The 26,696-nt window shown below is 38.5% G+C and overlaps 1 pseudogene; it reads right to left on the reverse strand.

Annotated features, from left to right (window-relative positions):
• The window catches only part of LOC101411028 (pyridine nucleotide-disulfide oxidoreductase domain-containing protein 1 pseudogene), a 43,388-nt pseudogene extending 17,412 nt beyond the window's left edge, over nucleotides 1-25,976 (reverse strand).
• Nucleotides 25,977-26,696: the final 720 nt, after the last annotated feature.

Raw genomic sequence — 26,696 nt, forward strand, 5'->3', positions numbered from 1 at the left:
CCTACAACTGAAAGCAGGAGGATTGCATCCAATATCCATGTGGAATCTGAGCCTCCTCTTGACATGGAGGTGCAACGGACACAACCAATCCAAGGTCCACAGAGAAAAGGTGGCATTGGAGTGGGAAAAGTGGACATGGTGGCTGATGGGTATGGGGAATGGCAGGAAGAGATGAGATGTGGAGGTGCCTTTGGGACTTGGAGTTGCCCTGGACGGTGCTTCAGGGGCAATCACCGGACATTGTAAATCCACCCAGGGCCCACTGGATGGAATGGGGGAGAGTATGGGCCATGATGTGGACCATTGACCATGAGGTGCAGAGATGCCCAGAGATGTACTTACCAAATGCAATGGATGTGTCATGATGATGGGAGTGAATGTTGCTGGGGGTGGGGTGGGGGGGTGTGGGGGTGGTGGGGTTGAATGGGACCTCATATTTTTTTTTAATGTAATATTTTTACAAAAAAACCTTTCCCCCTTTTATTCAAGGTCTTTTTCCAGATGCATCACCAGCTGGTTCTTGGTAGTAATCCCTCAGTGCCAGGGAAGCTCATCCCTGGGAGTCATGTCCCACACTAAAGGGAATGTAATGCATTTATATGCTGAGTTTGGCTTAGAGAGGGGCCACATTTGAGCAACATGGAGGCTTTCAGGAGGTAACTCTTAGGCAGCCCACAGCTATAGGCCTAGTTCATATTTCAGGCACACAGGCTCATAAGCATAGTCATCAACATCAAGGGTCATGAATAGATCATCCTTCTTCTTTAGTCATTGCCCTTGTACTTGAGGGATTCTTGCTGTTCCATTAGAGAATGCAGCAGAGCTCCCCAGGACGGGAATTCAGTATTCTTTCAGGTGTTGTGTGAATCTCTACCCATGTGACAATGGTCCATGAACATTTGAACATATTTATATACCTTATATGTATGTCCAAGTGAACTTCCTCCATGTTTCCCCCATCACTGACTCACCACACCAATGATCCTCCCTGCCATAGTTGTAACCCTTCTGTGATCCAAAACTTTTTCAAAAATGAAGCCAAGAATATTGCCAAATTCAATTAATAGGAAAATTAGATAGGTCTAAACATAAGAAATAAAACACATAATAATTTAGAAAAATCTAAATTAAAGTTAAAAAATTGGGGTATTAAAAAATGAAAAAATAATTTAAATATTTTGACATTTTGCTTTTCTTCTCTGTAATAACCGTTGTCCTATATGTACAGTGGAATTTTCTTGCATTTCTTCCCCAGTGTATTACTTTTTTTCATTTTGTCTTCAAAGATGTTTTGGGTCATAGTAAAGTCACATACAGAATATAGGGAACTCCCACAAACTGAACATCCTCCTCCTTTTGCCCCTTTCCCTATTAATAACCTTTTTACATATTGTTGGTACACTTGTTACAACTGACATACAAATATTGAAATATACCTATTAATCATGGCAATGGTTTACGTTATGGTTTACATTTTAGACCATACACTTTTATAAATTTTTAATGAAATTTAACATTGCCTTTGTCCATCTTTGCAAGGTCATGAAGAATACTTCCATTGCTCCCTAACTACCCCTTCTCTCATCTATTCTATTCCTCCTTCCCCTTCCCCTCATGGCCAACAGCAAGCACCAGGCTTCACACCCTGAAGGACAAGATTCATAGATACCTGCAACAATGCTGAGGGCTTGACACACTACTCTGTCCTTCCCTATTAGGGACCACTCATGCTCTCAAGAGACACCCTCCCCTCTGAAAACATACTGGGCCTCCCCAGTATGGGAGTCCAACTCCTTCCCACTCATTATGTGGGTCTCCCCCCACTGATACAACACACTATGACAAAATGATCACTTGCACATTCTCTAGAAGCCTGACCTAGGTGTGCCCTGCCCCAAATGCCCCTCCCCCATCCAACACCTTAAAACAGTAACCCTTCCTTGTTAAATAGCCAAAAAAGTTTTCTCAACATTGTAGTTTCAACCACATACCCGCCAATCCCCAGTGTTCACCTGCTCCCTCCTCTAACCCTCCCCCCAGTTCCATGAACCTTCCAACCCATCTTCCCAATGCTAGCCCCTGTCAATCTTGCACTGTCCAACCCAATAGTATCCCTACAACCCTGTCGTATCCCTTCACTGCACAACTACCCACTTCCACCTTATCATGAATTTCACCCATGTGGGCATTGGTTCACAACCTTCTTCTCCCTTTCTATTTCTTATAAACCTATCTTCTAGACTCTAGCTCTCTGAGCTGGCTCAATTTGCTTAAAATTCAAATTAGAGAGCCATGTAATATTTGTCCTTCAATTCCTGGCTTGATTCACTCTACATAAGGTTCTCAAGATTAATCCATGTTATCCTATGTGTTAGTACTGTGTTCCTTCTTACAACTGATTAATATACCATTGTATGCATATACCACATTTTGTTCATCCATTCATCTGTTGATGGGCATTTGGGTTGATTCCAACACTTAGCAATAGTGAGTAATGCTGCTATGAACATTGGTGTGCATATATGTGTTTGTGCCCTTGCTTTCAATTCTTCTGGTATATAACCAGCAGTGGAATTGCTGAGTTATATGGCAAATCTATATTGCTGAGTTATATGGCAAATCTATAGTTAGTTTTTTTTGAGGAACCACCAAACTGTTCTCCACAATGGCTGGACCATTCTACATTCCCACCAGCAGTGGATGAAGGTTCCATTCTTCCACACCCTCTCCAACAAATATAGTCCACTGTTTTTTTAATATCTGCCAGTGTAGTGGATGCAAGATGGTATCTCATTTTAGTTTTGATTTGTATTTCCCTAATAGCTAGTGATATTGAGCATCTTTTCATGTTCATTTAGCCATTTGTATTTCTTCTTTAGAGAAGTATCTGTTCCAATCACTGACCCTTTTTAAAAATTGGTTGTTTGTCTTTTTATTTTTGAGATATGGGATTTCTTTTTATGTGCTGGATATTAGGTTTCTATCAGATATATGGTTTCCAAATATTTTCTCCCATTGGGTAGGCTGTCTTTTCACTTTCTTGACAAACTCCTTTGAGGTGAAAAAGATTTTAATTTTGAGGAGGTCCCATTTATCTATTTTTTCTTTCACTGCTTGTGATTTGCGTGTGAAGTTCATGAGGTCATTTCCTACTATGAGGTCTTGTAGATGCTTCCCTGTACTGTCTTCCAAAGTCTTTATGGTCTTGACTCTTATATTTAGATCTTTGATTCTTCTTGAGTTAATTTTTGTATAAGTCATGAGATGGTGTTCCTCTCTCATTCTTTTGGATATGGAGATCAAGTTCTCCAAGCACCATTCTTTCCCAGTTGAGTGGGCTTGTTGGCCTTGTCAAATATCAGATGACTGTTTATGCAAGGATCTATATCAGAACACTCAGTTTGGTTCCTTTGGTCAGTAAGTCTATCCTTGTGCCAATACCATGCTGTTTTGACAACTGTAGCTTTATAGTATGTTTTAAAGTTAGGTAGTGTGATTCCTCCTATTTCATTTTTCTTTCTCAATATGTATTTGGCTGTTTGGGCCTCTTGCCCTTCTAAATAAATTTCATAGTTAGTTTTTCCAATTCTGTAAAAAAAATGCTGTGTTGATTTTTATTGGGATTGCATTAAATCTGTAGATTATTTTGGGTAGGATATACAAGTTAATGACATTTAGTCTTCCTATCCATGAACAGGGAATATTTTTCCTTTGATTTAAGTCTACTTTGATTTCCTTCAACTGTGTTCTGTAGTTTTCTGTGTATAAGTCATTTACATCTTTAGTTAAATTTATTCCTAGGCATTTGTTTTTATAGTTATTATTTTATATGGTATTTTTTCTTGATTTTCTCCTCAGATTGCTCATGATTGGTGTACAGAAATGCTACTGATTTTTGTGCATTGATCTTATAACCTGTGACTTTACTGAATTCATTTATAAATTCTAGAAGCTTTGTTGCAGAATTCTCAGGGCTCTCTATGCATAGGATCAGGTTGTCTGCAAATAGCGAAATTTTGACTTCTTCCTTTCCAATTTGGATGGCTTTTATATTTTTTTCTTCCCTCAGTGCTTGAACAAGTACTTCTAACACAATGTTAAATAGGAACAGAGATAGTGGGCATCTTGTCTTATTCCCAGTCTTAGAAAGAAAGCTTTTAGGATTTCACCATTGTAGGTGATGTTAGCGTGGGTTTTTCATATATACCATTTATCATGTTCAGAAAATTTCCTTCTATTCCTATCTTTTGCAGTCTTTTTATCAGGAAATAGTGCTGTATTTTGTCTAATGCTTTTTCTTCATCTACAGAGATGACCATGTGATTTTTTCTTTTGATCTGTTTATGTGGCGTATTACATTAATTGATTTTCTTATGCTGAGCCATGCTTGCATATCCAGAATAAAACCCTCTTAGTCATGGTGTATAATTCATTTGATGTGTTATTGAATATGATTACCAAGTAGTTTGTTGAGGATTTTAGCATCTAGTTTCATTAGAGAGATTGGTCTGTAATTTTGCTTTCTTGTGGTATCCTTTTTTGGCTTTTGTATTAGGATAATGTTGGCATCATAAAATGAGCTAGGCAATATTCCCTCCACTTCCAGTTTTTGGAAGATGTTAAGCAGGATTGGTGTTTGTTCTTTCTGGAACATTTCATAGAACTCACTTGTGAAGCTCTCTGGTCCTGGGCTCCTTTTAGTTGAAAGGTTTTTAATGACTGATTCTATCTCTTTACTTGTGATTGGTCTGTTGAGTTCATCAATTTCTTTTAACCAATTTAGGCTTCTTGTGTGTTTCTAGGAATTTGTCCATTTCCTCTAAATTGTCCTTCTTGTTGGCATAAAAATTTTCAAAGTATCCTCTTATGATATTCTTTATTTCTGTGCCGTCAGTGGTGATATCCTATTCCTTGTTTCTTTGTATATTTGCATCTTCTCTCTCTCTCTTTTTTTTCTTTCCTTAGTCTAGCTTAGGGTCTGTCAGGTTTTTTTTAAAAAAGATTTATTTATTTATTTCTCTCCCATCCTCCCCCACCCCTGTTGTCTGTTCTCTGTGTCTATTTGCTGCATCTTCTTTGTCTGCTTCTGTTGTTGTCACCGGCACGGGAATCTGTGTTTCTTTTTGTTGTGTCATCTTGTTGTGTCAGCTCTCTGTGTGTGAGGTGCCATTCCTGGGCAGGCTGCACTTTCTTTCACACTGGGTAGCTCTCCTTATGGGGTGCACTCCTAGCACGTGGGGCTTCCCAACGTGGGGGACACCCTGTGTGGCTTGGCACTCCTTGCACGCATCAGCACTGTGCGTGGGCCAGCTGCACATGGGTCACAGAGGCCCGGAGTTTGAACTGTGGACCTCCCATGTGGTAGACAGATGCCCTAACCACTGGGCCAAGTCCACCGCCTGTCAGTTTTATTGATCTTGAAGAACCAGCTTTTGGTTTTGTTTATTTTTTCTAATGCTTTCAATTTTCTATTTCATTTAATTCTGCTCTTATCTTTATTATTTCCTTCTTTCTACTTCTTTTGGGGTTAATTTGTTGTTCTTCTAATTCCTCTAGGTGTGTAGTTAGGTCTTCAATTTTACTTTTTTCTTTTTTTGTTACATGCATTTATGGCTATGGATTTCCCTCTCAGTATAGCTTTTGCTGCATCTCATAGGTTTTGCTATGTTGTGTTTTCATTTTCATTTGTTTCAAGGTAGTTACTGATTTATTTTGAAATTTCCTCCTTGACCCACTCTTTGTCTAAGAGTGTGTTGTTTAACTTCCATATCTTTATGCCTAATCTGGTTGTCTGGCCCTTACTGATTTCCAGCTTCATTCTATTGTGGTCAGAGAAATACTCTGTGTAATTTCAATCTTTCTGAGTTAATGAGAACTTTTCGTGGCCTAGCATGTGGCCTATCTTGGAGAATGATCCATGTGCTTTCAAGAAGAATGTATATCCCATTGTATTTGGGTGTAGTGTTCTCAATGTCTATTAAGTCCAGATCCTCTAATGTATTATTCAAAGTCCTTGTTTCTTTATTCATTCTCTGACAAGATGTTTTGTTTAATGGTGTATTAATCCCCCACTATAATTGTAGAGGTATCTATTTCTCCACCTAGTTTTTCCAGTGTTTGCCTCATGTATTTTGAGGCACCCTGGTTAGGTGCATAAATGTTTATGATTGTTCCTTCTTCTTGAAAGATTACCCCTTTTACTAATATATAGATCCATCTTTGTCTCTTACAATCATTTTGCATTTAGAGTCTATTTTGTCTGATATTAGTGTAGAAACTCCCACCCTTATTTGTTTTTTTTTTGTTTTGTTTTGTTTTCTTGTAAGATTGTTTTCCAGCCATTCACTTTCAGCCTCCTTGAATCCCTGGGTCTAAGGTGGGTTTCTTGTAGACAGCATATAGATGGGTCATGTTTCCTTATCCAGTCTCTCAATTGGTGTCTCTTCACTGGTGAGTTTAATCCATTATCATTCACAGTTATTACTTTCAAGGAATTATGTACATTAGTCATATTTTCTTTGGGTTTATGTATGTCATATGTTGTTTTTATTTCTCTATTTGTCTTTGTAGTTGTTCTTACACTTTCCTCCAACTCTCTCTTTCATGCTTTTTCCTTTCAACCTGAAGAACTTCCTTTACTATATCTTGAAGGGCAGATTTCTTATTGGCATATTCTCTTAATTTCTGCTTTTCTGTGAATATTTTGAACTCTCCACCATTTTTGAATGCCAGCTTTGCCAGATAGAGAATTCATGACTGAAAGTTTTTTCTTTTAGTACCTTAAATATGTCATACCCCTGCCTTCTTGCCTCCATGGTTTCAGATGAGAAATCAGCATTTAATTTTACTGGGTTTCCCTTGTTTGTGATGGTTCTCTTTTTGATTGCTGCCTTCAGTATTTTCTCTTTGTCTTGAGCATTGGAGAGTTTGGCAAGTATATTTCTTGGAGTAGACCTGTTGGTATTTATACTGTTTGGGGTGTGCAGTATTTCCTGGACATGTACATCCTTCTCCCTCAATAGGGTTGGAATGTTTTTGGCATTATATCCTCCAATACTCCTTCTGTCCCCTTTCCCTTCTCTTCTCCTTATGGGATACCTATATTGTGTATGTTTGTATGATTTGTGTTGTTGTTCAAATCCCTAAGTCCCTGCTGGATTTTTTCTATTTTTTTTCTCTATCTGTCCTACTATCTGCTTGATTTCAGATATACTGCTTTCCACATCACTAATTCTTTCATCTCCCTGTTCAGTTCGGCTGTTTTGTGCTTCCAGGGCATTTTTTATTTCTTGGACCGTGCCATTCATCCCCATTATATCTGTTATCTTTTTATGTATGTTTATAATTTCTTCACTACATTCTCCCAATGTCATCTTAATATCCTTAATCTCTTTCTTTCACTTCATTAAGTTGGTCCATGATATTTGTTTGGACAGCTTTGATTAGTTGTTTGATATTCCGCATCTCTTCCTGGTGTTTAGTTTGTTCATTGGACTAAACCATGTCTTCCTGTTTCTTGGTATGGTTTGTAATCTTTTGTTGCTGTCTGGTCAGATTTTTATCTTGATGTGTTTATACAGTTGATTAGCTTCTCACTCTAGGGTTTTATTTAGCTGCTGTTTGTGTGTGTGTGTTAGTTTTCTCTTTGACACTTTGTTCTTCTTGTTCTGTTTCCTTGCTGCTTTCTATGTTCCCTTGAAGGAAAAAGATTAGGGGTAGAGAAAGCAAAAGGGGTAAGAAAAGAAAAAGAATAATAGTAATAATAATAGTAAGAGTTAGAAGAGGAACTGTATAAAACCCAGGAAAATATGAGTTAAATATTCATTTTACTCATGTAAGCAGTGTAGAATAATAGATATAAAAAAAAGTGGAGTATCTACAATGAAATGGGAACCTGAACAGAGAAAAATATATATAATGAATTAAAAGGCAAGAATGATGGGGAAAGAGGAAAAGAGAAAAGAAAGGAGAAAAAGAGAAAAAGTTGATAAAAGAAAGAAAACAAAATAGACAAGATAGAAATAAATACCAGAAAAATTGAGGACTGAAGAAATAATGGATGTAGGATGACTGAATACCTGAAAGTAACTTGTTTCTTTCCTTGTTGCTAGGATACAAAGAAAAGAATTGTCTGTAAATCAGAAGGTAATGAAATTCAACCCTCTCTTTAGGCCAAATTCTGCTTTTGGTGGTCAAGAATATCCTGTTGAAGCAATGAAATAGGAAAACCAGCTTCAACCAGTTGACTGGACCTGCACTGAAGCAGCCCCTTGCTGTCCTCTTTTCAACCTGCTAATTAACATAGTAAAATTCCCACCCAGGGGTGGAGTTATCCACCCCTCTCTTGATCATGCAATGTATGTGCAAGCATGATTTCCTGAGCATACTAATCATACAATTATATAACCAGCTATGTGCATTCATCCACATGGATGAACACTAATGCATAATCAAAGCAAATGCTAAGTAGTAACTTTGGTATTTAAACAAGAGTGAAATTGCAGTACATGGAGTCAGGTCTGAGTCACCTTAGACTGGCCTTGGCTCCTTACCTCTGCAGACATAATAAATGTGAGTTTGCCTAACTCTTGTGTTGGAGTTTTCTTCATGCCATCTCTGGTTATCCATGAAGGCCCTGCTTTGAGGCCTAACAAATTGGCAACCATGAAGGGACCAAATAAATAAATAAAAATAGTAACCAGAGAATGCTTCCAAGGTTAGCTGTGGAGGTGGTTGTCTGCACTGAGGCATCCCTGACTACAGTGGTCATTCAGGATCTTCCCAAGGACTCAGGGGTTACCCAGGGCAGAGCCCCTTTCCAGCTGCCAAAGGACCCAAAGCTCATGAGGTTAGGACAGAGGACCAGGTTGTCTCCTTCCCCTGGCACATGAGTTCATTCCTTTATTCATTACTCTTTTTGTTTTAGCTAACTGCAAGTTAGCATTTGGTTTACCTTCACTAAGGTAGTGGAGGTTTGGTTACAGTGGGAGTGTTGTAGAAGTTGAGAGAGGTTCAATTATTTGTGTCTAGAAAGGCCAGGACTCAGGCAGGATTTTGAGAAGGAAAAATGATTTACTGATGGCTGGCTGGACTCAGGAGCTTTCTGTTTCAAACCCAAGCCTCAAACAAGATTTTCAAGTTCCTTTTATACAGGATAAGGGCTAAATTGTTCTTTCTTTCAGTGTTCAATAGGTTTGAATTAGCATATATATTCCACATCCTAGGTAAGCTTTTAGCATGGACTTCATACATTCTAGATAAGCTTTTAGCACATTTGGTTTGCATTTTCCTTGAATTTTTAAAGTTTATAGACTTTGCATTGCTAAACTGTTACTCCAGGACTGGAATCATTGCCATGGTCACCAAGGGCAGGACTGCAGCCTCTTACTGTCCCACACTCACAAGTCAGGACACAGACAGCTTAGGTTATCTATGAAAGGATGAACAGCCTCCCACCCATAGCCCACATCAGGAGAGGTCTTGGTGAGTTTGAGTCCCACTGCCTTACTCCTTTAAAAGGGAAACATGCTGTCTGGCTTTGGCTAACTGCGAGTTAGCATTTGGCTTACCTTCACTAGGGTAGCAAAGGTTTGGTGGTAGTGGGAGAGGTTTCATGGGTTTGAATCCCACTCCCTCATTCCCTTTAAGGGGAAGCCTGCTTCCTTTTGTGCCTTTACTTTTGTCTGTTCTCTCTCTCTTTCTGCCACCATGGGGAATGAGGCATCAGTACCTGAGTGCTCCCCACTAGGATGCATCCTGAAAAATTGGTCTAAATTTGGAGGATCTGGGTTACAAAAAATAAATTAATTACTTTTTGTAATAAAGCTTGGCCTAGATATAGATTAGATGACAGAGAAATTTGGCCAGAAAATGGGTCTTTGAGTTTTAATACTATACTGCAATTGGATTTGTTTTGTAAACAGCAAGAGAAATGGGCAGAAATCCCACAAGTTCAAGTCTTGAGTTGGGGAAAAAAAGGAAACTAGAAGGATTTGTGGGTTAATGTTGTGTGGGCCCCCTTCAGTCCCAGTTACAAAAGCAATTGAGGTCCTGGAATCCTCTCCATTAATGAATTCCTCAACTTAAGTACCCCCCCGCCCTCATTATAGACCACCTCTGCCTCCTCCCCCACCTGGGCCACTACTAAAACCCACTCTTCCCTTAGCAGTATCAGGCCCCCTTTCTCTCCCACAGGGGCATTTCCTCCAATCTCCCTCCCATACTCAGAGTGGAACTGTTTTTGGTCAGGGTAGTCCCCCCCATCCCAAAGGAGATTGTAGGTCCGTTCCCACTCTGGCAAGTTCCAAATGGAATTGATAATCAAGGACAACCCCGAGGCTTTCCTTTCATCCACACTCCTTTCACCACCTCTGGTTTCTCTGGTTTATTTAATTGGAAAAATAACACTCCAGCTTATTGTGCAGATCCTGAGAAAGGAATGACCCTGTTTGTTTCCATTTTTGCCACATAAAATGTGGCTAATATACAAGCCCTTATAAAAGGCCTCCTCACCCCCAAGGAAAGACATATGGTCCTTGAAAAAGTGCAACAAGAAGCCAAGGCATTGCAGCAGGTGGCACCGCAAAACCTAATTTACAGCTCCCCAAATGAGGCAGTCCCTGAAGCTGATCCTCATTGGAATCTGCATTCTTGCTGGGCTGTGGAAAGATGCTCCAAAGCAAAATTCAATCACTAAATTACTGGACATCCAAAAAAACTGCACACAGCTTTGGTTGGTGGGAACGCAAAGTCCCTCCAGTGGCTTCTGAATGTAAGCAAGTCTTTCACCAACTGAAGAGAGAGCTAATGAGTGCCCCTGCCCTGGAATTACCAGATCTCAGAAAACCTTTTATTTGTCTATGAAAAACAAACTGTAGCCCTTGGAGTATTAACCCAGAAATTAAGAGGTGGGCATCGTCTGGTAGCATACTTCTCAAAATTACTAAACAGTGCTGCAAAAAAGGTGGCCAGCATGTTTGAGAGCTGTTACTGCAACCTGTGTCTTACTACAGGAAGCTGAAAAATTTACATTAAAACAGCCCCTTACCATTCAAACCCCCATCAAATACTCACACTGCTTGAAAGAAAAAGAAATCTTTGGCTAACCCAAGGGAGGCTTAGAAAATATCAAGCAGCACTCCTAGACAATGCAGAAGTTAAATTAAAAGTTAGTGCAACCTTAAATCCAGCTTCTCTACTCCTATCAAGTACTGAGGAAATACCTATTCATAATTGTATAGAAATGCTAAAGGAGGTCTTTCCTTCCAGGAAAGACTTGCAGGACACTCCTCTACTAGATCCAGATTTAGAAATCTTCAGTAATGAAAGCAGCTTTGTTGAAGGAGGTGTTCAAAAAGCTGGATATGCTCTTGTAACTGCAGGGGAAGTATTAGAAACTGCACCACTATCCCCAGAAAACTCTGCACAAAAAGCTGAGCTTATTGCCCTTCTTAGAGCCCTCCAAAGAGGGGGTGGAAAAAGAGTGGACATTTACACTGATTCAAAATATGCTTTTCTTATCTTGCATGCACATGGGGCCATTTGGAAGGAGAAAGGACTTTTATCATCTGGGCAAAAACACATTAAACATGCCACACAAATAACTGAACTTTTAAAAGCAGTAAACCTACCTGCAGAAGTAGCTCTAATGCACTGCCAGGAGGGACATCATAAGGAAAACTCCTATGTAGCCCTATGAACAGGCAAGCAAAACAAGCAGCAAAAAAGGCTGCATTAAAAGACTACCCTCCTAATCAAGTACTTGCATTCATTAAACCTCAGATTCCTCAGATTCCTCAACATATAAAGTTTTCAGTCTGATTTATACCCCTGAAAATCTTGAACATGCAAGCAAATGAGGTTTTCAAGAAAATTAAAAAAACAACAACAACAACAGGAAAAGGGGTTAAGAGGCTGAAAAACAGCCAAGGACAATTTTATCTGCCCGAGAACCTAGTATATCCCCTAGTCTCTTATTATTACCAAACCACACATTTAGAACAATAAGCAGTACTGAGCCTTCTTCACTGACAGGTGGTGGGACCTCAGCTTGCTCAAACTGTGCAAAAATTCTCTAACCAGTATCTTTCCTATCAGAAAAATAACCCAAAGGGAACATCTTAAACTTCTTTTGGAACACAAAATCAAAATCTTGCCTCAGTAGAAGATTGGCAAGTAAACTTCACAGTAATGCCAAAAACCACAGGAAATTTTAAGTATCTTTTAGTATTTGTAAACACTTTTCAGGGTGGGTGTAAGAAATGAAGATTAGTTTAGTTTTCACATAAAGGCAGAAAATATTGATTAATATAACCTGGCAGCCTACTGCCTCAGTCTCCCACTCCCGGGTTAAGCAGGAACAAAGGAAACTAGCTTAAGCCAGTCCTATAGGCAGTAAAAAAGATGCCCAAGAAAGAGCTAAGTCAATACCAATTCAGCACTAAATTCCATTCCTTATTTAGCAAAGGGGAGCAGGTAAAAACTGAAATGGTTGGAATGTGATGGAGAAGCGGTTAATCACAAACTTTTGCATGGGAAAGTTAGATCGTCTTGGATAGGCTGTAATTTCTGAAGTATCCAATCTATGGAGAAACAGAGGAAGGGTTTGCATGCTAGGTTTAGGGGTATAAATTGTGTCATTTTTCTTTGTTCAGGGCACAAGCCACGTTTTCTTGTTGTGCGCCCCTTCTTACAAGATTGAGAATAAATTCTTTTCTTCTCCACAATTGGGTGAGCCTTACTTTCTTCCAGAAGAAGAGTTCTTTCTAATAGTGGGTGGAACCCTTTCTCTGCCATACAGAACAGCATTCCACAGTAACTAAATTCCTCCTCCAGGAAATCATCCCAAGTTTGGGACTGCCCCAAACAATTCAGTCAGATAATGAACCTGCTTTTATTTCAGCTGTAGTACAGAGTGTCAATCAGTGTCTTGGAATTAAGTGGAAACTGTTGTAGAACTTGAGAGAGGTTCGATTATTTGTATATAGAAAGGCCAGGACTCAGGAATGATTTTGAGAAGGAAAAATGAGAGCTTTCTATTTCAAACCTGAGCCCTGAGCAAGAATTTTGAGTTCCTTTTATACAGAGAGGAAGGGTCAAATTGTTCTTTGTTTCAGTGCTCAATAGGCTTGAATTAGCATATATCTTCCACATCCTAGGTAAGCTTTTAGCATGGACTTCATACATTCTAGATAAGCTTTTAGCACATTTGGTTTGCATTTTCCCTGAATATTTAAATTTTATAGAGTTTGCATTGATAAACTGATTCCTGGGGCTTGAGTCATTGCCATGGTTACCAAGGGCAGGGTTGCAGCCTCTCACCATCCCATACCCACAAGTCAGGACAGACAGTTTAGGTTAAGGTTATCTCTGAAGAGATAAAGAGCCTCCCACCCATAACCCACATCAAAACTACATGCAGCCTGGAGACCTGAGTCATCAGGAAAGGTGGAAAGAATGAACTATACTTTGAAAAAAACCTTAAGTAAAATTTGTCAAGAAACACAGTTGAAATGAACAGAAGCACTTAACCTAGCTCTCCTTTGGGTTAGGGTGTCCCTTAGAAGAGGAATTGAATTAAGTCCTTTTGAACTTATGTATAGAAAGCCATTTCTAAGTAACCCAAGGGAAAAACCCAATTCACCAGTGACCTTAGAGGGAGCCCTCCATAAGTGGGCTTTGCAGTTAGGAGAGCTCCTTACCACCATGCACGCATATGCAAATATGCACCAAAAATGCCCCACTAACCAGCCTCTCCACCCTTTCTCAATCAAAAATCAAGTTCTTTTAAAAGTTTGAAAAAACAAACATCCTGAAGATCAGCTTAAATCCAAATAAAAGGAACCTTATACAGTATTATTACCCTCTCATTCTTCTCTTAAGTTACAGGGAATAGAGTCCTGGGTACATCATACCAAAGCAAAACCCTACTACTTATCAGAGCCAGCAGATAAAAGAAGTCCTGAGCTGGAGAGCACACCAGAACATGAAGCAAAATATGAAATAGAGCCAGTTGAGTACCTGTGGTTCCTGTTCAAGAAGAAAAAACTCCACCAAATACTAATCTTGTTCTTCCTACTACAGGAACCTGCCAGTAACTAGCCATGAGAGAAAATATCACTCATCCTTCACATATATTTTGCAAATCATCCAAAACTTCTACAATAAAACCAAATGTTAGTACTGTGTAAATTTGCACAATCAATATCAAGTATATGCCTAAACCAGCTTACTGTAAAATGTTTCAGTTAATCTACACCTTAAAAGCAATAGGCAGAACAGCCTATTTAAATAAAATTCAACAGGCTTTTGTAAAAGCAAATCCAAAAACATGTAACACCACAAATAATTTTCTAAAAGCCAATTGATCCCCTTTTTTACCTTTTTAAAAATCACAACGTTCGTTGGTACTGCAGCCGCATTCCTGTACTTAGTCACCAACCTCTCCAGAGAAGTAAAAGCATTAAAAACTAAAAAAAAAAAAAAAAAAAAAAAAAAAAAACAGAAAACCAACAAACCCAATTACTTCATAATACAGGAAAATAATTTCTCCTCCTAGAACCCATCTAGCTTCACCAAGTAGCTGGTCCCCTTTGTTAATTATTATCCTTATTCTTTTAAAGATTGAAGCCTTACTCATACCATACATGCAATGTTTTAATTAAAAGCAGTTGCAAACTCTAACAAACTAACTTTTCCTCCTCAAATCACCCTCTTACTGTAGTTTTCTAACAAATCAATGCCCATAGTGTCAGCAAAAAGTAGTTACAGAAAATCTAAGCTTCGTTCCTTTCCCCTGTGATTAAAAATATCGCCAAAAACTAGAAAGAGGGAATTGATGGATGTAGGATGACTGAATACCTGAAAGTAACTTGATTTTTTTCCTTGTTGCTAGGATACAAAGAAAAGAATTGTATGTAAGTCAGAAGGTAATGAAATGCAATCCTCTCTTTAGGTCAAATTCTGCTTTTGGTGGTCAAGAATATCCTGTTGAAGCAATGAAATAGGAAAACCAGCTTCAACCAGTTGACTGGACCTGCACTGAAGTAGCCCCTTGCTGTCCTCTTTTCAACCTGCTTAATTAACATAGTAAAATTCCCACCCAGGGGTGGAGTTATCCACCCCTCTCTTGATCATGCAATGTATGTGCAAGCATGATTTCCTGAGCATACTAATCATACAATTATATAACCAGCTATGTGCATTCATCCACATGGATGAACACTAATGCATAATCAAAGCAAATGCTAAGTAGTAACTTTGGTATTTAAACAAGAGTGAAACTGCAGCATAGGGAGTTGGATCTGAGTCACTTTGGACTGGCCTTGGTTCCTTACCTCTGCAGACATAATGAATGTGAGTTTGCCTAACCCTTGCATTGAAGTTTCTTCATGCCATCTCTCGTTATCCATAAAGGCCCTGCTTTGAGGCCTAACACAAAGACAGGTGCAATGTAAGAACAACCACAGAGAGCAGAAGATAGAAAGATGAAGGAAGGAAAAGAGATAAGATCGGTAGGCAAAATCATTATACACAGAAAAAGGGAAAATCAAGGAAGAGGAAACAGAGCAAACAAGAAGCAAGCCAATAGCACCTAACTGAAAAGAAAATAAGGGGGCAGGTGGAGAAAGAAGGAAGAAAATCAAGAACACAATACAAACAAACAAACACACAAGCAAGCAGTCAAAAAAAAAAAAAAAAAACTAAGGAAGAACAGTCTTCCCTCTTAAGCCCCTGTGAAGCTTCCCAGGCTGCCAGTGTTCATAAATCAATTACCCTGCAGCCTTCCCTCTGCAGGTTTTGAAGCAGGTTTTAGTGAGTATACTAAGTTAAATGTTAAAACAAAAGTAACCTTTTTTAGGAGAAAAAAAAAAGACTTATGAGAAGTTAATACAAAAATAATGTCTATGTTTTCCTTGTCCTAATGTATCAGTTGGATGTTTGATATTCCAGTGGGTCACTACTCTAAGAGGACCCAGGAATCAAACAGGGATCTCATATATTCAAGGTAGAAACTCCTCTAATGAGCTAAACTTTCTTCTTGGGTCAGTTAGTTCTTCAGAAATCTATCTAGTCACTTTTCCTTGGGCAGGTTTGGCCCTTTGCAGTTAGATAAATTCCTGCTGACTAGGAGTCCATTCCTGCCCCCTTTTTATTCTTTATTTTTTTTAAAGATTTATTTACTTATTTATTTCACTCCCCTTCCCCACCCTGGTTGTCTGTTCTCTGTGTCTATTTGCTGCATTTTCTTTGTCCACTTCTGTTGTTGTCAGTGGCACGGGAATCTGTGTTTATTTTTGTTGCGTCATCTTGCCGTGTCAGCTCTCCGTGTGTGCAGCACCATTCCTGGGCAGGCTGCACTTTCTTTCATGCTGGGTGGTTCTCCTTACAGGGTTCACTCCTTGTGTGTGGGGCTCCCCTACACGGGGACACCCCTGCATGGCACGGCACTCCTTGCATGCATCAGCACTGCACGTTGGCCAGCTCAACACAGGTCAAGGAGGCCCGGAGTTTGAACTGCGGACCTCCCATGTGGTAGACAGATGCCCTAACCACTGGACCAAGTCCACTTCCCCCTTTTTATTCTTATTACTTTCTTTCCCAGGGCAACAGGATGCAATAGCCTATGTGAGCATTTCTCCCCTCACCTCTCCCAGTCAGGTTGAGTTCCCTCTTGAAATTCAAGTGGGACTCTGGTGACTTAACTCACTGCAGAAAAAAATTGACTCTCAACCCTCTTCCAGACCACCCCCTCCTCCTAGAAGATGCTAAATAAGCTCTTGAATCTTATTAAGTGCTTTCTACTGCTTTCCTTCCTTAGAAGAGTTGAAATTTTGATAGTTTTCAGCACAGGACTAGTCAATTGCCTGACTCTGCCCTATTCCAGGCCAAGTTTCTTTCTATGAGGTGGTTAGGTAAATCAGACTGCATCGGCAGATTTACCTCTACCTCTTCCCTCTTCCTGGTGCTACCTTGAGCCAGCTTGTATGCTCCTGAAAGCTCAAGGGGAGTCCAGACAATAAAACCACAGAAAGGAAACCACTCTCCACCCTTCACCAGAACTCTCCCATTTGGAGAAGGATTTCTCCTGCTGGGTGGACAATGGGAGTCAGGACTCATTGTGGCTCTTTGCCTTGAGGATGGGACTTAGCTGCTTGCATCAAGGGCAAGAAATTCATGGTTTTACCTTGAGCAATTTATCTTTTTGTCCAGTTATTTCCAAATCAATGTCCTGAAGCCTCCTGCTCTTTGGGTTCCCAAAACAATTCACTCGGGCAGGATCTTGTCCCTATTCAACCGTTCTTTGCAAAAAAGATGGTGAGTACACACTTAAACCAATGCCATCTTGTCCCCCCATCATTTCTTGTAAATTTGTCTTTTACTTTTTTGTTTCACACTGTACTTTTTAATATTTTAAAATGTTAATTCTGGGATTTATTCCTTGAGATGTCTGTTTCTTTATTTTTTAATTTAAATTTTTAATTCAAACTATTTAAAATTCAAAAGATAAAATAACATACAAAAAGCATCTCAACAAATTATGGAAGTATTATTCCTAAAAAGTTCTGCCCAGACACTTTTATCTCATCTAATCTCAACAACTCACTCAATTGTTCCTCCAGTGTTCAGAAAGATACACAGATGGACACAGATTAATTAAATGGCATAGTCAAGGTCTCCTTATTAATAAAGAAAGTGAAGAAGAGGGAAAAATGCTTAATCATATTCATATCTCATAAAACCAATCTCATATTCTGTTTTTGCTACAAAAACATTAAAATATTATTTTTAACTATAGTCTTTAAGTTACATTAGTCATATTTTCCCCATGAGTCACCATTCTTTACACAATGCAGTAGAGCATTTTTGTATTTATATTATTAACCACAATCCTCATCTACTTCCAAAATCACATTCCCATTCCCAATATTATCCTCCAGCTGTCCTCCATCTAATATTAATCTTCCTAGACTACTTGTTTCAGCCACAATCACACCTATAAATCAACAGGGTTTGTTACATTCATTAAAATGTTATCATCAAGGCCAGCCATTATCAAATATTTACATTCAGCCTTATTAAACATTCAACATACACTCAGTTTACTCTCCACCTTCTCATTCCACATTCCAACTCTGACCAAACACTTCATAGTCAATCTTCATATGTCTGCTTATTGTACTTAATACGTATCAGTGAGACTGTATAATATCCATCCTTTTGTGTCTGGCTTATTTCACTCAACTTAATATCCTCCAGGTTCCTCCATGTTGTCATGTATTTCCCAAATTGATCTTTTGCTTAGGGTTGAATAATATTCCATCATATGTATATACCACATCTTTTTTATCCATTCATCCATTGATAGAATACTTAGGTTGTTTCCATCTTTTATCAACTGTGAATAATGCCACTATGAATGTCAGTGTGCAAATATCTGTTCACACCCTTTCTTTCAGTTCTTCTGAATATATTGTTAGTAGAGGGATTTTTGAATCATATGGCAATTCTATATTTACAAAATACTAAGGAACTGCCAAATTGTATTTCATAGATGCTGCATCATTTTACAGCCCTACCAACAGTGAAGGAGTGTTCCTATTTCTACAATCCTCTCCAGCACTTGAAGTTTTCTGTTCTTTTAATAATGGACATTCTGTAGAGTGTGAGATGATATCTCATTGTAGTTTTGATCTGCATTTCGCTAGTAGCTAGAGGTGTTGAACATTTTTTCATGTGTCTTTTGGCCATTGGTATTTTCACTTCAGAAAAATGTCTGTTCAGTTCTTTTGCCCATTTTTTAGTGGGGTTGCTTGTCATTTTGTCATTAAGTTGTGTGATCTCTTTAAATAACATGAAAATCAATCCCTTATGAGATATATGGTTTCTGAAGACTTTTTCCATTAAGTAGGCTGCCGTTTTACTTTCTTGACAATGTCTTCTGAAGACCAAAAGGATTTAAATTTGAGGGAGATTCATTTGTTAATTTTTTCCTTTTATTGCTTGTGCTTTGCTGCAAGGTCCAAGAAAACACCAAGCACAATATCTTGAAGATGTTTCCCTGTAGTATTTTCTAAGAGTTTTTTTGTTTTATTTTTATTTTTTGTTTAAATTCTAGCCATGCTTTTATTCTTTTTTTGTCTTTTTTTAATGTTACATTAAAAAAATATGAGGTCCCCATATACTCCCCACCCCCCTCACCCTACTCCTCCCCCTATAACAACAACCTCTTCCATCATCATGAGACATTCATTGCATTTGGTGACTAAAACTCTGAGCACCACTGCACCTCATGGTCAATGGTCCACACCATAGCCCACACTCTCCTACAGTCCACTCAGTGAGCCATGGAAAGACATACAATGTCTGGTAACTGTCCCTGCAGCACCACACAGGACAATGCCAACCCCCAAAAATGTCCCCACCTCACATCTCTTCCTCCCACTCCCTATCTCCAGCAGCCACCATAGCCACTCTACCCACAACAATGCCACATTTTCTTTGATTACTAATCACAATAGTTCATGAATATAATATTAGTAAGTCCACTGTAATCCATACTCTATTCCTCCATCCTGTGGACCTTGGAATGGTTGTGTCCACTCCACATCTATATCAAGAGGGGGCTTAGATTCCACATGGATGCTGGATGCAATTCTCCTGTTTTCAGTTGTAGGCACTCTTGGTTCCCTGGTGTGGTGGTTGACCTTCTTTACCTCCATGTTAGCTGAGTAGGGTAAGTCCAATGAACCAGAGTGTAGGGGTTGCAAGTCTGTTGAGACTCAGGGCCTGGCTATCACATGGTCAGTCCAGAGACTCAGGTCCCCTGGGTATACATTAAACCCCAGCATCAACAGCAAAAGTAACAGGAGAGGTTTTTGGGCAAAGATCACATCTGAGTTCAGTTCCATCACACAGAAACACAAAATCCAAAGTGGGGCCAACTGACATGGCACTGAACTCCATCTGCCATGACCGTAGAACCTGTGGGTCTCTGTATCCCTCAGAAGAACCAATACCTGGGGTTGTATCTACTTTATCTGTCTTTGGGACTCTGCTCAGGTGTGCATAAGGGCAACCCCTTTGATAACCTCCCAGCTCTTTTTGGAGATTCATAGCCATATAAACTCACTTGTCCTTTCCATTTCCCCCTTTGATTCAGGTCAAAAAGCATTTTTAACTCCTGGTATTATATGTAGACTGAAATATTCTGCTGGTCCTAGTTTACCCTTTTATTCAAGGTCATTTTCTAGTTACATCATCAGCTGGTACTTGGTAGTAATCCCTCGGCACTAGGGAGGCTCATCACTGGGAGTCATGTCTCACGCTGGGGGAAAGGCAACACATTTACATGCTGAGTTTGGCTTTGAGACTGGCCACATTTGAGAAACACGGAGGCTCTCAGGAGGTAAATGTTAGGCACCCTGCAGCTCTAGGCCTTGTTCTTATTTCAGGTGCACAGGATCACAAGCATAGTCATTAGTATCAAGGGTTCATTGTTGAACAGTTTTCTGGTCTTTGCCATTGGACTTGGGGGATTGTTGCTGCTCCTTTTGGGACTGTGATAGAGATTCCCTGGCTAGGAACTCAGCACTCCCCCAGTTGTTCTTAATTGTAACCACTATGAAAACATCCAAACATTTTTATGTACCCTAGATATATGCCCTGGAGAACTCCCTGCCAAACATGTGTCCCCTGTCAATAACATCCCACCCCAGTATTCCTCCCCTGCCATGGTTGAACCTCTCTGTGATCCAAAACTTCTTGAAAAATGAAGCCAAATGTATTACCAGGTTCCATGAATAGTAAAATGGTATAAAATGATGAGTTTAAAGGTTAGATATAGAATACATATTAATTTAGAAAAATTAAGGTAAAAATAAATTGGGGTATCAAAAAATTAAAAAATGCAAAAGCTTTGTTTTTGATGTTTTGCCTTCCATCACTGCAATAAGTGTTGCCCTGTTTGCAAATTGGCAAGGCAACTTCTTCCATCTTTTCCTCAGTATCTACGTCATTTCTTTTTCTTTTTTTCCCTAATTATTAAGCTTATCTTCACAAAAGTTTTAGATCACAGTAATTCATACATACAATATACAGTACTCTCTCATATCCAATATAAACCCTTTTCCCTTCCATAGCAATAATCTTTTTATATATTCATACTATATTTACTGAAACTGATGTACAGATATTGAGACAATAGCTTTCAAACAAGGTAACATTTGGGTTTACATTGTGGTTTATATTTTAGACTATACAATTTTCTAAATTTTTAGTTATCTTATGTTTTACATTATGATTTACATTTTAGCCTCTCAGCCCCTAGATATTTTTGGTGTAATTTAACATGTCTTGTATCCATCCTTGTGTAATCTTGTGGAACACTTCTATTGCCCACACAGTTACATTGATTCCATCCATTCGATACCTCTTTTTCCCTCCCCTTAGGGCCCACACTGACAGTCAATCTTCATTACTTGAAGGGCCATGTTCAGAGATACTTGCAACAGTGTTGAGGGCTTGACATGCCCAACTACCTTAATGCATCGTGAGCCACCATTTCTCTCGAGAGATACAATTCCCTCTATTTGAGAACATCAGTCCTCCCCAGGATGTGGGTATACCTTCACTCTCATTATACGGGTTTCTATCCAATGATATAATCCACTATGGCAAAATGAGCACTCACACACTCCCTAGGAATCTGTCCTGCATCAGATTATCCCCTTTAAGACTCTTAAACAGGTAACCTTATTATATTTTTGAAAAAGTTTTCTCAGCATTATACTCTCAACCAAATACCTGACAGTCTCCTATGTTTATATGTCCCCCACCCCCCCAATGTCTTGGGAAATATTACCCATCCTCCTGTCCCAAGCCCCCCTCAAGCCAACAAAGCCCCACCCAAAGGTAACCTTATTCCCCCATTTTATCCCTTCCTTGTACAAATACTTACCTACAGCTTATCATAGATTTCTCCCATGTAGGTGTCAGCTTATATCCGTCCTCTACCCCCCAATTTCCTTTAAGCCTATCATCCAGCCCCTAGCTCTCTGAGGTAGCTTGGTTTACTTATTTCATATCATTGAGGTCATGTAGTATTTGTCCTTCAATGCCTGGGTTGCTTCACTCAACATAAGGTTCTCAAGACTCAACTATGTTATCACGTATGTTTGTAATGTATTCGTTCTTAAAGCTGAGTAGTATTCCATTGTATGTATATACCACATTTTATTTATCCAGTCATCTGTTGATGAGCATTTGGGTTGATTCCAACTTTTGGCAATAGTGAAAAATGCTGCTGTGAACATTGATGTGCAAATATCGGTTTGTGTCCCTGTTTTCAGTTCTACTGGGTATATACCCAGCAGTGGAATTGCTGGTTCATATGGCAAATCTACAGCTAGTTTTTTGAGAAACCACCAAACTGTCCTCCAGGATGGCTGGATCCTTCTGCATTCCCAACCAGCAGTGGATGAGTGTTCCCATTACTCCACATTTTCTCCAGCATTTGTAGTCTTCTGTTTTTTTTTTCATAGCTGCCAATCTTATGTGAGTAATATAGTATCTCATTGTAGTTTTGATTTGCATTTCCCTTATAGCTAGGGATTTTGAGCATTTTTTTCATGTGCTTTTTAGCCATTTGTATTTCTTCTTTGGAGAAGTGTCTGTTCAAATCTTTTCCGAATTTTTAAAATGGGTTGTTTGTCTTTTTATTTTTGAGATATAGGAGTTCTTTATATATGCAGGTTATAAGTCTCCTATCAGATATATGGTTCCCAAATATTTTCTCCCATTGTGTAGGCTCTCTTTTCAATTTCTTGACAAACTCCCTTGAGGTTCAGAAGGCTTTAATTTTGAGCAAGTCCCATTTATCTATTTGTTATTTTGCCACTTGTGCTTTGGGTGTGAAGTTCATGAAGCCATTTCCTATTACAAGGTCCTGTAGATGCTTCCCTACATTGCTTTCCATGGTCTTGTTCATCTTGGGTCTTATATTTAGGTCTTTGGCCCATCTTGAGTTGATTTTTGTATAAGGTGTGAGATGGTAATCCTCTTTCATTCTTTTACATATGGATATCCAGTTCTCCAGGCACCATTTGTTGAATAGGCCATTCTTCCCCTGTTGAGAGAGTTTGGTGGCTTTATCAAATATTATATGACTATATATATGAGGATCTATATCAGAACTCTCAATTCAGTTCCATTGGTCTGTGTGTCTCTCCTTGTGCCAATACCATGCTGTTTTCACTACTGCAGCTGTGTAGTATGTTTTGAAGTCAGGTAGTGTGATTCCTCCAAATTCGTTTTTCTTTTTCAATATGTCTTTGGCTATTCGGGGCCTCTTTCCTTTCCAAATAAATTTCATAGTTAGTTTTTCTAGTTCCTTAAAGAAGGATGTGTTGATTTTTATTGGGATTGCCTTGAATGTGTAGATCAGTTTTGGTAGGATAGACATCTTAATAATATTTAGTCTTCCTATCCATGAACAGGGAATATCCTATTTATTTAGGTCTTCTTTGATTTCCTTGAATAGTGTTGTGTAGTTCTCTGTATATAAGTTTTTTTACATCTTTAGTTAAATTTATTCCTAGGTATTTGATTTTTTTATTTACTGTTGTAAATGGTATTTGATTCCTGATTTCCTCCTGAGCTTGCTCATTATTGGTGTACAGAAAAGCTACTGATTTTTGTGTTTCTAGGAATTTGTCCATTTCCTCTGAATTGTCATTTTTGTTGGAATATAGTTTTTCAAAGTATCCTCTTATGATAGTCTTTATTTCTGTGGGGTCAGTGGTGATATCTCCTTTCTCATTTCTTATTTTGTATATTTGCATCTTCTCTCTTTTTTTTCTTTGTTAGTCTAGCTAAGGGTTTGTCAATTTTATTCATCTTCTCAAAGAACCAGCTCTTGGTTTTGTTTATCTTTTCAAGTGCTTTCTTATTTTCTATTTCATTTAGTTCTGCTCTTATCTTTGTTCTTTCTTTCTTTCTTTCTTCTTCCTATGGGGTTACTTTGTTGTTTTTTTATTAATTCCTCCAAATGTACAGTTAGTTCTTCAATTTTTGCTCCTTCTTCTTTTTTGATGTATGAAGTTATAGCTATAAATTTCCCTCTCAGTACTGCTTTTGCAGTGTCCCATAAGTTTTGGTATGTTGTGTTATCATTTTCATTAATTTCAAGGTAGTTATTAATTTCTTTTGAGATTTCCTCTTTGACCCACTGTTTTTCTAAGGGTGTGCTGTTTAATTTTCATATCTTGTTGTGAAATCTGGGCCTCTGGCCCTTGCAGATTTCCACCTTCACTCCACTGTGGTCAGAGATATTATTTTGTATGATTTTGATCTTTCTGAATTCATTGAGCCTTTCTTTGTGGCCTACCATATGTCTGTCTTGGAGAATGATCCATGTGCACTTGAGAAAAATGTATATACTGCTGTATTCAGGTGTAATGATCTGTAAACGTCTATTAGATCCAGCTCCTCTAATATACTGTTCAAAGTTTTTGTTTCTTTGTTGATTCTCTTTTGAGATGTTCTGTCCAAATTTGATAGTGGTGTATTAAAGTCTCCTACTATAATTGTAGAGGCATCTATTTTTTCACTTAGTTTGTCCAGTGTTTGCCTCACATATTTGGAGGTACCCTTGTTAGGAACATAAATATTTATGATTGTTCATTCTTCTTGAAATATTATCCCTTTCACTAACATGTAGTATCCATCTTCGTATCTCATAATTGTTTCACATTTAAAGTCCATTTTGTCTGATATTAATACTGCTACTCATGTCGTTTTTTTTTATTATTGTTTACTTGTAAGTTTGTTTCCCAGCCATTCACTTTCAATGAATACCTGGGTCTAAGATGTGTTTCTTGTATACAGCATATAGATGAGTCATATTTCCTCATCCAAGCTTCCAGTATGCATCTTTTGACAGGTGAGTTTAATCCATTGATGTTCAGTGTTATTACTTTCAAGGAATTATTTGTTAGCCATATTTTTTTTGGAGTTGTGTTTGTCATATTTTGTTTGTTTGTTTCCCTCTCTTTTTGTCTTTTTGTTGCTCTTACACTCTTCTCCAACTCTGCCTTTCCTGTTTTTTTCTTTCTTCCAGCAGAACTCCCTTTAGTATTTCTTGAAGGGCAGGGTTCTTTTTTGCATACTCTTTTAATTTCTGTTTTTCTGTGAGTATTTTGAACTCTCCATCATTTTTGAATGCTAGCTTAGCTGGGTAGAGTATTCTTGGTTGGAGATTTTTTTTCTTTTAGTACCTTGACTTTATCATACCACTGCCTTCTTGCCTCCATGGTTTCAGATAAGAAATCATCACTTAATCTTATGGAGCCTCCCTTGTATGTGATGGTTCTCTTTTCTCTTGCTGCTTTTAGAATTTTCTCTTTGTCTTGGGCATTGGATAATTTGACAAGTATATGTGTTGGGGTAGACCCGTTGGGATTTATGGTGTTTGGGGTGCATTGTGTTTCCTGGACATGTACATCCCTCTCCCTCAGTAGATTTGGGAAGTTTTCAGCCATTATTTCCTCCAACACCCCTTCTGTCCCCTTTCCCTTCTCTTCTCCTTCTGGGATGCCTATAATATGTATGTTTGTGCATTTTACATTGTCATTCAGGTCCCTAAGTCCCAGCTGGATTTTTTCTATCTTTTTATCGATCAGTTGTACTATTTGTTTGATTTCAGATGTACTGTCTTCCACATCACTAATTCTCTTCTCTGCCTCTTCTAATCTGCTGCTATTTGATGAGAGTGTGGTGTTCATTACCATCATATCTGTTATCTCTTTGCATATGTCTGCAATTTCTTCTGTATTCTTTCCAAGTGTTTTCTTCATATTGTTAATGTCTTCCTTTACCTTATTAATTTGGTCTCTAATATATGTTTTGGGATCTGTAATTTCTTGTCTGATGTTTTGCTCCTCTTCCTGGTTTTTAGTTTGTTCATTGGATTCGGCCATGTTTTCCTGATTATTGGTTTGGTTTGCAGTTTTTTATTGCTGTCTGGTCATCATTTTATCTTGATCAGTTTAGTCAGTTCCTTAGCTTCTTTGTCTAGTCTTGGGATTAATTAGTTGTTGTTCGTGCATAAGTGTTATGTCTCCTCTTTGTCACTTTGTTCTTCTTACTCTATTTTCTTGTTCCTGGGTAAGTTCACTTTGAAGAAAAATATTAGGGCCAGGGAAAGCAAAATGAGTAAGAAAAGAAAATGTATAAAGTAGTATTGGTAATAAATGTTAACAGAGCAACAATGTGAGATCTAGGAGAATGGATATTAGACTCATGTAAGTTGTTTAGAGTTATAGCAGTAAGGAGAGTACCTATAATGAGACAGTCAACTGAATAAGGGGAGGACTATAGTATGAATTAAAAGGTCAGTGTTTTCATGAGAGAGGGAAAGAGAAAAGAAAGACAATAATATCAAGAGTGGATAAAAGACAGAAAAGAGAACAAAAGTATTAGAAATAAAATAGCAGACAATTTGGGGACCAAGGAAAGGGAGGTCGACTGTAAGAGAAATAGTAGCTGATGGAGGATAGAAAGATGTAGCAGAAAGGGGATAGTGTAGATGGCCAAAATCAATACACACAGTAAAGAGGAAAGGAGGATGAGGAAACACTGCTAATGTGAAGCACTCCATGCAGCACCTATTATATAAAGAAAATAAAATAAAAAAGAAG

Source organism: Dasypus novemcinctus, chromosome 20 (assembly GCF_030445035.2).
Source record: "Dasypus novemcinctus isolate mDasNov1 chromosome 20, mDasNov1.1.hap2, whole genome shotgun sequence".
In the NCBI taxonomy this organism is placed as follows: domain Eukaryota; kingdom Metazoa; phylum Chordata; class Mammalia; order Cingulata; family Dasypodidae; genus Dasypus; species Dasypus novemcinctus.